The 15,453-nt window shown below is 37.5% G+C and overlaps 1 protein-coding gene across 1 annotated transcript in view; it reads right to left on the bottom strand.

The window, feature by feature from the left end:
- Positions 1-15,453, bottom strand: part of LOC134652375 (hemicentin-2) — a 144,597-nt gene that overhangs the window by 59,292 nt on the left and 69,852 nt on the right. The window lies entirely within an intron of this gene.

Here is a 15,453-nt window from a genome sequence, read left to right as displayed (position 1 = left end):
CGTGACACCTCTGGAGTTGCAGGCACGACAGGTTAAAGAACAATTTTGTCCCCTTGTTAAACAAATAACTATTTAGTCAATCAAAACTTGTATTGACCAATCACAACTTTTTTTATAGCGCAAAATTGTTTATTGGGTAATACTAAAGCTACGGGCGGAGTACAAACATTTACGGATAAGGGATAAGTGTCAGTGATACGTTTCAGATGAGTCATGTGGACCAATAAGCTTTGTCAAGCCGGATATGTCAGTAGCAATGCAAAGCAAAATAAAGTACCTGTGGTATCCCCAAGAAACGAACAAAAAGCAGCAATGCACAACGATGAAATGTAAACAAAACAGTTCCACAGATAAGATTAAGTTCCAAAGAGGAGTGTCAATTTACACGCGATTTTCGAACAATACAAACGTAGTGTTGCTAACCCGCGATTTTTCAGATTTGCCGCCATTTTTCTACTGACAAGATTTGCTTGACCAAGTATACATAAATAGGTATTCCATCGCTTACTAACAGTAGTTAATGCATGCCTGGAGTAACGAATAACTCTAAATGTGGTCGCACTCCGCAGCGGCCGGTGCAGCTTATGTACTCTTAGATTTACACTGACTAGGTATTAAAAGCTTGGACGGCTTTATATAGTTTACGCCCTAGGTATTTGAATTCATCTAAATTTTCCGGTATAAGCCTGTATGCTCCAACACCAGGCTTACCTAATTCGGCTTTATTACAAAACTTACCTATAGTTGCATATATCAAAATATTCATTAGAAAAATATCTCTCGTTTGAAGAAATAGATCATTCGAAGTAGAAATAAGTGCGTTAAATATGTACCCACGACAGAGCATTTCTCCTAAATACGGTCCTATAGTCTACCCGAGAATATTCGGCATGAGACAAATAAGAAAAAATTAAAACGCGCCTTAAAACTGTACCTACTGCAAACACTTAAGTGACGATTGCACAAATATAAGTGTCACTTAAGTGCTTAGATTGAATAATAATGTATGTATGTATATGTAGAGAATGTTAGCGTATGTTCGGAAAGAGAAGAGTCGTGGAATGTATTGGGCCCCATACATTCCACGACTCTTCTCTTTCCGCACAGACTACCTGCATCTGCAGGCAAACTTACAGTTTACAGGCAGGCAAATTTAAGCTCAGTATTGTGTATTAATAAAATAAAAAATATATATACAGTGTTATGTAGTAAAGAATCAATTTTGTGCCTATTAGTACCCATTCACAGCTGTGGGTCTCACACCTTCGTTCCTTCCTAGCCCTTTTTGCCCTTTTCCATGAGTACAAATTTATTTCATTAGTTCGTGTTTCCCTTTTTGTACTGCTGAGTTGTTATCATGATTGTCATTAGAATTTATCTGTTCCGTTTTATTTTACAAGCTTTTATTTAACTTGCAATGTTTGCTTGTAATATGTTTGTTCGGGTCAAATCTTGCAAGCTAAATTACACCCACTTCCCATTCGATTGAGCTGAAACTTCACATACATTATGTAAGTTGGGTGACAAATTGACAATGCAATATTATGGTACCATCGAGCTGATCTGATGATGGACACAGGACGTGGCTGTAGGAACTCTGTGATAAAACAACGCAACCTGTGTAACTATAAAACATTACACATAATATCCAAGTGAATGCTATTCAAAGTCATCACTTAAAAGTCAATTCCACCAGCCATAATGAAGAAACATCTCAAAATTAGCTTTAAATGACTTTGCCACTCTTGTGTATAAAATGAAGCTCTGAAGAATGAACTCTCCGGGCTAGCGTGGTAAAAAAATATTGTCACCACTCACCACACCAACCCGAAGAAAATATTAAGTAACTGTAAGATATTAAATCAAACCAAATCAAATCCAAATGAATGTTATTAAATATTTATCATTTAAAATCATCATTTAAAAGTCAATTCTACCAGCAAACATAAGTAAACTCAGAATTTGCATTTGATTAATTTGCTTCACATCACATGTGAATAAAATGCAACTTTTTGCTATCAGTTTTTGAACAATCAAGCGAGCCTTTACCAGTTGGCGGGGTGAAGAAATATTTACTCCCATAAATTAGGTAAAACTTTAAAACAGAAACAAGCAACAAGGCAAGCGCAAGTTGGAAAGTGTGCCGGAATTAAAAGTGAGATATTGAAAGGTATTTCCGCAATAATAGCACCATTGTTTCACAGGTGTTTCGTTCTCCGAAAATGGCTCCCAAGCTGCAATTTCGATGCATTTGCCCCGTCGTGTTAGTTTTATGTTGCCTGGCTTTCTATACCCTACCCTTACCATTAGTGCGAGTAGTTTCTCGTTTTATCCTCTAGCCGCCCAAAGGCCTATAAAAAGGCTATTTTAATTTGAATCTTTATTTCAACTAATTAAAATTACATTTGTCTTGGCAAGTTTTGATGATTTGTCTAGAATCGAGACGCATGTTTAGATCTTAGAACAAATTTAAAAGTGGAAGAAATACTGTCTTGGGTGAGACTTGAACTCACGGCCTCTGGCATGTTTAGATATTTTTGAGCGCCTTGGCCGCTCCGATCTATCTGATGGCGACTGTACGAGCAAAGCGACAACGGCCAATCCAAACTCATGGTAAGGGAAGGCGAAATCTTGCTCCGTAACATACGAGAAAACGTTTTCATTTCAGCTTTTGAATAAATCGCGGTTAAATGTATAATTTTATTATTATTGCCTGTTTGAGGGACTTTAATTAACTTTTCACCACACCCGCTGGTAAAGACTGTTTTATTGTTCAGAAACTGATGAGAAAGTCGCACGTTCTACACCGCTAAAGTTTTACATTTCGTTTGACGTTAGTCGATGTACGATTGTCGATCATCTTGTCTTAGTCCCCAGTACGGTTACCATCAGTTTGTCACTGACATAAACGCCGTCGAGAACGTAATTTACTTTCTATACATCCCGTTTGCACTAATATGCGAGTGCGAGCGAGATGTATAGAAAGTAAATTACGTTCTCGACGGCGTTTATGTCAGTGACAAAGTGATGGTAACCGTACTGGTCTGTCATGCACGATATTAACTGGTTATAGTCCCCAGCACGCTGCCTAATGGGGATTGGGGAAGAATTAAAACTGCTAGTAATAGGTTATGGCGCCATTGCTCGAAAAGATTGCACCAAGCCTTTGGCCTACTGTCGAGTAGATGGCGTTAATTTCAATATTTAACAAATTATCACATATCAGTGAAAGAATAAGGATCAAAGTCAAATGGCGTTCTGACAGTTTTAATTTTCTGTCGAAAAATGGCAGTAAATTTACTGTGGCTACATAATTTACTTTGACAATCCGCCTGTATTTCAAATTCTCTTTGGCAGAAGTTTGATGCGTACCGCACCGCGCTTACTCCAAGTAGGTAGCATCAGGGATGTTGCGAATATCCGCATCCGCATTCGCAACCGCGGAACTTCCGCATTATTTTCAACATCCGCATCCGCATCCGCATAAAATCGATGCGGATTTAATGCGGATGCGGATGTGGAACAGGTCGGTACAGGAACGTCTTAGCATTGGCGTAAGTGCTAGACTGCTAGGTAATTTAGTAATTAACCAAAAAAACCTATTAGAAATGAGCAGTCAAGCGTGAGTGGGACTTAATGTACGGAACCCTTGGAACGCGAGTCCGACTCGCACTTGGCCGGTTTTTTGAAATAAAAGTTACTAAAATGTAATATTTGACGTTTTTTATGGTACTATCTTGACATCCACATCCGCATCCGCATCCGCGGATGTGAGCCTTTAAAAATCCGCATCCGCATCCGCATCCGCGGATGTCAAAAAATCGGCATCCGCAACATCCCTGGGTAGCATGTTTGGATCTACCCGCGTTGTGTTTAATTGTATAGCGGCATAAAATGTAAATGTAAATTGATTAATTATTTATTTGTATTTAATTTATGTAATGTTTTGTTTTAGCGCTCACTTTGTAAATATTGTAAATATGTATTTAGTTTTAAGTTGTATAAGTTTCTCATTTAAGTGAATTGTAAAAGATCTTTGGACCGAAATTTTACATTAAAAACTATTATAACACGTAAAAAGCAATTGCATCATGAAATACCAGTTAACAGACCCAGAGTCTCCAGTCATTAAGTTTAATGGTTGGGTTCATTTGATGCAATCAATTTTCGATTTGTTATCGCATCTGGTTGCGTCACATTCCGTTTGATATGTCGAGGAATAAGATCCAAGACGCATAAGAACATGTGTGGTACTGGCATGTGAATAATAGCAAAGAGTTATTGGGTGTAAAAGGGATAAAATCTACGAAAACATGTATGAAGGCAGGTGCATATCGGAGCGACCATGGTGCCAAAAATGTCTAAACATGCACTTCAACGTTTGGATATTAGAGACTTTGTTTCTGTCACTCTCGTATTGGATAATAATACGTGAGAAATGATGCATGGTGGGGGAGCTATAAGATGACACAAGAAAGAAAAAAAAGCGGCCAAGTGCGAGTCGGACTCGCCCATGAATGGTTCCGTATTTAGGCGATTTATGACGTATAAAAAAAAACTACTTACTAGATCTCGTTCAAACCAATTTTCGGTGGAAGTTTACATGGTAATGTACATCATATATTTTTTTTAGTTTTATCATTCTCTTATTTTAGAAGTTACAGGGGGGGGGGACACACATTTTACCACTTTGGAAGAGTCTCTCGCGCAAACCATTCAGTTTAGAAAAAAATGATATTAGAAACCTCAATATCATTTTTGAAGACCTATCCATAGATACCCCACACGTATGGGTTTGATGAAAAAAAAATTTTGAGTTTCTGTTCGAAGTATGGGGAACCCCAAAAATTTATTCTTTTTTTTCTATTTTTGTGTGAAAATCTTAATGCGGTTTACAGAATACATCTACTTACCAAGTTTCAACAGTATAGTTCTTATAGTTTCGGAGAAAAGTGGCTGTGACGTATGTGGACGGACAGACAGACGGACAGACGGACAGACAGACAGACAGACATGACGAATCTATAAGTTTCGTTTTTTGCCATTTGGCTACGGAACCCTAAAAATGACACCCAAGCATAAATCTAGTATTAAACTGGATTGGGCATGAGTGGTGGGGATAACTGACAGAACGGGATAGTCTTATGTATCTTTCAGTAGGAGTAGCAGCGAAAGCGCTATTATTGTTTGTCCTTGTCACAGTCTGTTTTTATTCCTTACCATAAATTAGTATGGATTATGGTGGCAACAAATAAATTCGACCAATCACAGCGTCGCATTGCGTATGTTTTGTCCCTCACGGAGGCACGCGTAGACCACTTCTATAGGATGCTACCTTCTATGCACCCAAGGCATGGAAAAAATGAAAACTAACACTATTTGACGAATATTAATAGTAACACCCAATATCCGCCAGGGCGGCGCCACAGTCGTGAGTAAAAACACTAACGTAAAGTTCGTTACCGTGACACCCATTCCCAGTCGTCGCAAGCGTAGATATTCCAAACGCTTACCAAACTGACACAAGCCAACCCCTCAAACTGCCAGTTTAAGCGTTATCTTTAACTATTAAGGGTCGCTATAGCACAGTAACGCTGGTTTATCCAAGTGTTCAACTCTTTGTTGATGTGTGTGCGTCAGGAATGCGCGCAGGCTTGGGCGCGGTCAATGACATGACGCGTGCGCAGCCTGCTACCGATTAGGGACACCATTATCTGCGCCCGGCTCGGGATACTCCTTTTATTTTTAAGGAATTTGACTTCTCTACCATTCTATACCGGGTCTCCACCCGCCCCGCCCCGCCCTTCGCACGGGTTAACAAATTATACATAAACCTCCCCCTTGAATCATTCTATCTATTAAAAAAAACCGCATCGAAATCCGTTGCGTAGTTTTAAAGATCTAAGCATACATAGGGACAGACAGACAGCGGGAAGCGACTTTGTTTTATACTATGTAGTGATGATACACAATAGAAATTGTTTTATAAATAAGTGGTGACTACGATTTTCTTATAATTTTCTGGTGCTTTATAACCGGCATGGTGTGAAATCTTTTATTTCAAATAAGCACAGTCAACATTCTTATTCACCTAGGCGCATCCCAATATCTATAGATATTGGAAATATTGGGATATTAAACAGAATAACGAATAAGGTAATTCGAAGCAATATTATAAAATATAAAATACACTCATTTGGAGCTTAAAAATACCGTTGAAGGTATTTTGAACAAAGAAACGATTTTCTCAAATATAGGAATATTAATATTCTCAACAAGACAACAAGCAAAAGTTACATTTTGATACGAGTTTGAATGAAGGTAGGTACATAATTCATTACTTCGGGACTTTTCTGTTTATTGAAGTAACAAACTTTTAAATTAAGGAAATATTTGTTTGAAATGTTCGTAAGTTCACGAAAATAACTCGGTTTAAGATATTCTTTGTCTATTTTAATTACATAAATTTAAATACATATTTTCTTTGACAACACAATTTAATGCAGAAAAAAGAACGTCAAAATAATATATTACATACTACTAATAGTTGGACCATTTTATTTCAAGTTGTCCCTACACTTTTTTTTTAATTTGTGAATTTCTATGTTATTTCTACTCAGAATCACAAGCTCTTTCTATCCTAATAGGTGAAAAAAAGTGTCCCAAGGTTTTTTTCCCATTCCGTTACCATTTTTCATATACTTTGTATGGCGGTTTCGGAATGGAAAGATCGAAAAATGTATGGAAATCTTGGGACACTTTTTTTCTCCTATTAGGATCAAAAGAGCTCATTCTGAGTAGAAATAACATAAAATATCCCAATTTTGAAAAAATAAGTGTAGGGGACAACTTTAAATAAAATGGCCCAGTTATCATACACAAAACCGATTTGAATAATACAGTGAGAATAGAAAGGAAAGTTGGTCGCTGTACCGAAAGATCAAGGAAACGAAACATCAATAAATGTCATGCTTGATGTGATGACGTCATCTTACCACGACTAAAACTTTTGAAAAGTATCACCGGTAACATTATTTTACTTATTGAACTTCCTCGATTTTAAAAGAATGTTATAAACTTATGGCGTTATTCATAAACGTCTGCCAAAAAATCGTCTGTCTGAAAAAGAGAAAATTTAACAGAGGTTTGCTAAGTTTATGAACAAGGGGTTACTGGTTTATTATGATAAGCATTCATATAAGCGCATTGAAATATGCCTAAATCGAGGAAGTACATGTCTGTTTTGTTATTCATCAAATCGGCTTGTTAATCGAAACTGCAACACAGGTACTGCTAAAACTAAACGCCTCCGTAATCGGGTAACCTCGGATTCCGCGAAACTCTCGTAGCCCCGAATCCGTGGAAATCCGAACGGACGGGAGCCCTACTTAGCGACTAAATGTGCCGGCGTGCCGGCCCTATCGCGTCAGCACGCCCACAACTAACCTTGGGACTTGCTAGGTTATACGAACTTACACGAAATAGGTAAAGCCAAGACATCAATGACCATTGTCAAGAGGGCGCTGTTATTCTCATGTACAGGGTGACAGTTCAGAATAGTATGAAAAAAATAGTTCCAGTGAAATTCCGCAACATGACGCGTGATCATATATTCCTGGTCAGGCTTTACTTGGACCGATTATTATTTTGTGTCGATTATTTTTTCGTTACATCTGGATATTTGGCTGGTTTGGCTGTCTCTGGGTGGAATAAACACGAAATCCCAATCGGGGACAAAAATGTATGTAATTTTCCGTTAAGCTAAGAAAATACCATACGTTTTCGTTACTCAGTCGAATATTTTTAGGGCATGCGCCTTTTATGTACAGAATAGGGAATTCTGCACCAAAATGTTATCAAAATCTGACGCAAAAAAATTGTTCAATTCGTGGAGCTGCAATTTTACACAAAAATTAACTGACTAACTTCATTTTTTTCGCCGGTACGTTTGCAGATGAATTGATCGTTATACGATACGCCCGATGCCCGATGTTTGACGTACCTATGTATAAAATGTTCAACGTTTATATACAACAAATACCAACGTTTAAATATTTTTGTGCTGTGTAGCTTTTGTCCTAGGTATCCATCGAATATTTCCGACGTTAAAAGTTATTTCTAACGCAATAGTGTAACAGCAAAATTGGGTGGCGATGACTGGTATGTTGGGTATAAAACAAAGGAATGTTTTCTAAGTAGGTTAGATGTAGAGCTGGAGATAATTAAATTAATTAAGCTTCAAAGCTTCGGTAATCACAAAGCGATACCGGGAAGGTTACCTTGTAAAATATACCTAAGTACAACAGGGCCTACCGCGAACACCGAAATTCGCAAATTTCGAGCATACTCGTATTTCTCTTTTACTCCAATTAAGGCGTAATAGGAGTGACAGAGAAAGTTGGTCGAAATTTACGTACTTCGATTTCCGCTGTTATAGCCCAGAAAATATTTATTTAGGACGTTTAAACATTGTGTAAATCATATTATAAGTTTTCGCAAAGCTCGCTTAAAACTCATTTAACTTATAACTGAGTTTTAATCAATGTATGGAGGTAGTATCCTAAGCTATATTTCTGTATGACCCCATTCAGTTTAGACCTAAAGTATTTAAGTATTTTGTATTTTCATTTCTCATGCTCTGAAAGAGGGTCATTGTTGTTCTAAAAGGTGAGCAGAAAGTGATACGTTTCTGCACTAGAGCATTTAACTTTCCAAGTACGACTTTTTCATTTTTTTAAGATAAAAAATTGAAATTTGGTTTTAAATAGACTAAACTACCTCTGCAGAAATGAGTGCCTTTCACCCCTTGGATAACAATTAGGGCTTGCAATTCGAATATTCGAATATTCGAATTTGTCGAATATTCGACCTGTTTTGATATTCGAATATTCGGCCGCTCAGGTTTCGAATATTCGAATATTTTTTATTACTATAAAAAAATCTATGTCATCCGCTGTAGTTACAGTTTCTGTGTATTTTACGGGTATTTACAGTGAATGAGGAACGGTAGGTACCCAAATACGAAGGAAATAATATTTTTACTGTATTCCTCTCGATAGACTTCGTGAATACAGTGAAACCTAACTCAATTTAAAAGAAAACGAAATCAAAAAGTATGTTATTTTTACGGTGCGTAAGTTTTAAGTTAAAGAATCATTCTGTTTATTCAGTACAAGCGTACGTTAAGCGAATTTTTGAAGTCTAAACCTTGCCACTTACCGCAATTCTCAAATTTAATCATACCAAACCTGCCCAACTTGGTAATCTAACCATGCACCTTTAGCTGACGAATAATCCACCCAGTACTCAACTAACTTTTTCCCTTAAATATTCCAATATTATATAATTAGCCGACCATTAGGAATAATAACTTGCCAAAACAAATAAAGTCAATAAAGATTCAAAATACAATGAAATTAAAGGCATTTTTACAGGCCTCTGAGTGATTACAAGTTAATTTAAATCGGAAAATAATTACCTACAAAAAAAATTATCTTACATACCTAGGTGTTTGGATGGTTAAATTTATATTATTTCACGCAACGACGCATTTATAATAAGTTTTATCTAGAAATATTAAATACGTCTAATTTTGGCGTTTTACTTGTTTTTATAAATGTGGGCATCTTATAAATAGTAGGATGATAAAACCTAGTCAATTAAGTGGATTTCTGCCAAATATCGTTAGTTTTAGCAATATGTGAAAAAAGCTTTTGAATAAAACGATAATAAACCGCTTTCTCGTTCCTTTTCTTATTTTTTATAATATTCGAATAATTATTCGAATATTCGAATACGTCGTCAGAAAAAGTCGAATATTCGAATATCTGAAAGTTTCGAATATTTGCAAGCCCTAATAACAATCTACTATTTCTATTGAACTGGAATTACACGAATCTTTACAACACACAGTTCGCAGACTCGACAGACAACGGCTATAACTCTGATCGAAAGCCAGAGAAATGTGTCGACGCCTCAAGATCAAGACCCGTCAAACCGGTTGCACACGTGCGCGTGCGCAAGTTTCGTTGGCCGGAGTTGTGTGCTTAGACGGCTTAGAATAGGTCATTGGAATATTTGAACTCAAACTTTTGAGCTTGCATACAGCAACAAATTTAAGACAGACTTACAATACTTACTTAATAATTATTACCGGGTTCGAATCCCGGTAAGGGCATTTATTTGTGTATTCATCACAAATATTTGTTCCTTAGTTACTTATGGATGTTTTCTATGCATTTAAGTACTTATAATTATAAATAAGTTTTTGGCAAAATTTTAATTTTTGGTACAAGTTTTTATCGCTGACTGTACTTTTCTTACGACAGACAACTAATACTCATCGAGACAATTCTAAAAACCCCTAACACAATTAGGTTGCGTTGTTTCATCACAGAGTTCCTATGGCCACCTCCAGTCTCCATCATCAGATCAGTTCGACAGTACCATATTATTGTATTGTCATCAGAACTACATACAGCTGCCAATTTTCATGACGCTACGATCCTTGGAAGATGGTTAAATCAGTAACCTTAGATTCTATTACATAGTTACATACAGGTCGACCTAATAAAAGCTTGTTAATAATATCGTCATCTAGGACCCACAACACAAGCCTTATTGAGCTTACCGTGGGACTAGGTCGATTTGTGTAAGATTGTCCCATAATATTTATTTATTTATTAATAGCTATCAATAGAGTTGAACATTATAACTGCCATATAGGGCTGCGCATGCGATAAAGGGTTAAGTAGATGCCTAAGTTTAAGTTACAATAGTTATATATCAACTACCTAGCTAACATAAGCATAAAGGAGCCTCGTCTGCCAACAAACCACTCTGTGGTTTGGGAGAAAAATATAAGTAATTAGTTGTAGATTTGTGAATAAAATTTTTTTTTATTATAAGGACAATTTTACACAGATCGTCCTAGCTAGTCCCATAGTATGCTCCATAAGCCTTGTGGTGTGGGTACCTGGGTACTAGACGAGACATAAATGAATAATATATAATGGATACTCGATTTCAAAAAGTACACAGGTGGCAGCAACTTTGGGTGCAAGGCAACTTCAAATGTGCTAAATTTAGCATAAAAGTTGCCAAGTTGGCAACACCAGGCAACCCTCGCTCACACCCCACACCCCCGCAGCAATTAACGCGTTACGTGACTTTTCCTTTTTAATTTCTTCACGTTTAAAGCATCCGTGATTTTTCTCTAATTAAGTCTGTGAAACTTTTAATAAACTTGTACTTTGCTGTTAGTATTTTTTGCCTGGATTTCTCTGGTGTGCGAGCGGGACATCGCTATATCCCACCAAAAACATTTTCATGTAAAATGTTGCCAAGACGAAACCATAAGGCTCGCACTGACAAAAAGTTATCAGATCTCTTGTAGAGCCAAGCTTCTAACTCTACAAGCCCTAACTTCACAAACTCTACACCTTAGTCAAAATATGTGGCTTGACCGTTTCGCTACTGTCACATGGACGTAAGGTGAAAAATGTATTCACTTTCATTATTTTTTATAATACAATATACAATAGTTCTTGGAGTAACGAAACGGCCAAGCCACATATTTTGAATAAGGTGTAGAGTTTGTGAAGTTAGGGCTTGTAGAGTTAGAAGCTTGGCTCTACAAGAGATCTGATAACTTTTTGTCAGTGCGAGCCTTATGGTTTCGTCTTGGCAACATTTTACATGAAAATGTTTTTGGTGGGATTTCACTTCTTTTTGTAAGTTGCTTCCATCCCCTAATTTAAAGGGTTGCGCGTGTGATTTAAGGTACTATTAAAAATCCTGAAATACGTACCTCGGGGCATCTTTTATACAATCTGCTTTTTACTGATTCCCCATACAAACTTCAACCCTCTTTTCCCCTAACGCCCTTTTCCACCCCCTTTTCACCCTTACGGGGTGATTTTGGGGTTGAAAACTGTTCTATGCCATTCCCCATTACAAAAACCCCAAGGCTCCACAATGGGAAATAACCTGTTTCTCATTCTTATGAATGACTTCTCAGAAGCATCGAATGAAGCTGAGTTTGTCCTTTTTGCCGACGACGGCTGTGTAATTGTAGCAGCCGACAACCAGGACCAACTAATATCAAAACTGGGCAGGGTGATGCAGCAGATTGCAGCGTGGTTCACGGCGAACGGTATGTCCCTCAATATCGAAAAAACTAACATTGTCCATTTCGGCCTAAGAGGAACTAGAGAGCATACCCTTAACATCACATGTGACGGACTGCTGGTGCCGCAAGTCGACCAGGTAAAATATTTAGGCCTTACATTCGACTCCGGCCTAACATGGGGACCTCATATCGATTCTCTGTGTGACCGCCTCGCTGCCGCTTGCTTCGCGCTCACAAGGTTGCGCCAAAGTCTGCACCTCGACAATGTCAGAAAGGCTTACTTCGGCTATTTCCACTCCTTATTAACGTATGGAATAGACCTATGGGGTGACGCAGCGGATCGCGAAAGGGTCTTCAAATTACAGAAGCGCGCAATTCGTGTAGTCCCCGGCGTCAAATGGGACCACCCAGTCAAAGAACTGTTCATTAGCAACACAATCTTAACTCTACCCTGCCTTTATATCCTAGAGGTAGCTAAACAGGTAAGGCTTAATTTCGAACAGTTCCAGTCTAATGCTGCGGAACCCAAATACAACTTTAGGCACTGCGACGAACTTCGTCCACCCCGTACACGGCTAGCGAAATCTAAAAAATGTCTGCACACAATCGGCCCCAAAATCTATAACCGTGTCTCTGAAGACATTAAAACTGCGAATAGCAATAATTCATTCGTACTGAAACTTAAAAAATACCTAGTCTCTGCTGCCTACTATTCGTTGAATTAATTCTTCATTTAGGAATGGCACATGAGGGCTGCACGTAATATTAATTTATAATAAATAATGTACCTAGTGTAATATTGATAATTAAATGTAAATATAGTAATGTATTTTAAATATAGAATAGTAATTATTTATGACGTGTAAAATTGTATTTTATTAATAAATATTTGAATTGAATTGAATTGAAAAACTATCTACATACCAAATTTCAACTAAATCGGTTCAGCGGTTATTGATTTCCCATACAAAATTCCACCCCCCTTTTCCCCCCCTTAGGAGCAAAAAATTTCAAGTTTTTGAATTATTTTGTTGTTTGTGTACTAATACTATCTTACATACCAAATTTCAGCTTCCGAGGACTTCAGGAAGTACCCTAGAGGTTTTGATGATCAACAGTGAGTGAGTCAGTGACGAAATTGGGGTTTTTTAGATATGAATAAAATCTTAAGTATAAGAGCTATGCAATTGAAATTTTTTATGTTTAATAAGTCCACTATTGACATCATATCCCGAGAATTTTGTTTATCTGGTATAATCCAAACCCAAGTTATGAGGGTTCAAAAAAACGACGAAGCGCTTCGAGAAAAGGTAGGTAGTGCCCTTGCGCTTCGCATTGCTCGTCTTGGCGGGGGCACTACCGTGCCCCCAGGTACGTGTTAACTGTCTCGCTTACACACCGGAGTGGCGCGATAACCGCGTAAAAGGCGGGAAGTGCCTGTTTGCAATTTTTGTATGTACATATTTATGTATGTTCGGGTCGAATCTTGCAAGCTATATTGAGCTGAAACTTCATATCACTACATAGTATTAAAACAAAGTCGCTTCCCGCTGTCGTCTGTCCCTATGTATGCTTAGATCTTTAAAACTACGCAACGAATTTTGGTGCGGGTTTTTTAATAGATAGTGATTCAAGAGGAAGGTTTATGTATAATTTGTTAACCCGTGCGAAGCCGGGGCGGGTCGCTAGTACAGTATAATGGAAGACAATGCAATATTAGGGTACCATCGAGCTGACCTCAAGATAGACACAGGAGGTGGCCATAGGAAGGAACTCTGTGATAAAACAACGCAACATAATTTGGTTTTGTTAGAATTGTCTCCAGTTGAAAGAAAAGTACAGTCAGCGATAAAAAATTGTACCTGACAAAACCTTAATATTTAAAACATTCGCGTTTTGAACACATATATTATTTCACATTTATAGACGGGTCTCAAGGTAATATAGGTAGGGTCTATAGGTAAGGTAGGGTAGGAGTACGGGGGTAAATAATAGTACATTACTGCAGACGCCGGGAAAGAAGGGCTTGCCGGGTGAGTAGGTATAGCCGGCCGACCGTAGGGAGGCCGGATAGTGATACGAAGCCGGCAAGACCTTTTCACGGCTAGGCATGTATAGTGCTTTTCTCAAACATGCAATGAAATAAAAAAATAGACCACTAAAAAAAAAAACAAATTTATAATCTTTATAATAAAAATCCAACTTCACAACAAAAGTTTTTTAATTTTCCTTCCAATCCCGCCATAATTGTTTTTTTTTTTACGGAAGTCGTCCGTATTTCGCGTGTGTAGTGTTCGAATAGACCTTATTAGGGCCATTATACACAATCTGATAATAAGAATCTCAATTTCTATAAATAAAATAAATGCAGAGGATTTTAAATATTGTCTATGGTCTCTGGTGACTTACGTATAGACAAAATTTTAAATTTATTCATCAACACATTGAATCATACAGATTCGTATTCTTAATATCAGTACGTTCGTGTATAACAGGCGTTAACACGGATATTTTGGTCCGATAACCATTCATTCACTAAAAAAAAATATAATTCGGCTGTTTAGCCTGTTCATGGACACAGACCCCATGTTTAGGGGAGATAGGGGAGCATTGGGCCGTCGGGAGGTTCGGGCACCACCTTGTAAGTCGGGTCGTATGAAAGGTACTTAATTTTGTATACTGTGGTAGTTTAGCTTACTAACTGGCAATACCGCTCAGGCTAATGTCATCTGCCATTTTGATTAGTTGTCAGTGTCACATGGTGTCGACCGTTTCGTGCGTGCAAAAGTAAATATTTTGATGTGATTTCGAAGGAAATAACAACGTGATCTGCGTAAAGCCGTAAGTTTCTGTATTGTCATCTAGTTATGTGTTTACGAAAGCTAATATTAACGTATAAATTAAGGTAAAACATTAGACTACAAAAAACATATTTGAATTTATTTGTGAAATGAAGGGGTGGGGAGCATTGAGCACTAATTTTAAAGGGAGGTTTGGGCATGCCCAATGCTCCCGCCACTATAGAAATTTTAAGGTCAAAGATTATGTGCTAGTGAAATTTGACACTAAGAAAACTGTCTATCACTATGTTGGCCAAATTGAAGAAGTTCGTCACTCGATGGCAACTATTAAATTTATGCGTATGAGTAAGATACGTAATACATTGATGTATCCAGAGATTGAAGATATATCAAGTGTCCCATTGAAAGACATCAAAACCAAATTGCCAAACCCAAAGATATGGGTCAAGCGTGGCAGCTCTAAGTATACTTTTGATAAGCCCATCTGGGTTATACCGAATCTTAGATAAATTTTATTACTGA

The sequence above is a fragment of the Cydia amplana genome, chromosome 1, assembly GCF_948474715.1.
Source record: "Cydia amplana chromosome 1, ilCydAmpl1.1, whole genome shotgun sequence".
Classification (NCBI taxonomy): Eukaryota; Metazoa; Arthropoda; class Insecta; order Lepidoptera; family Tortricidae; genus Cydia; species Cydia amplana.
This window is presented reverse-complemented; position numbering and strand designations above follow the sequence as displayed.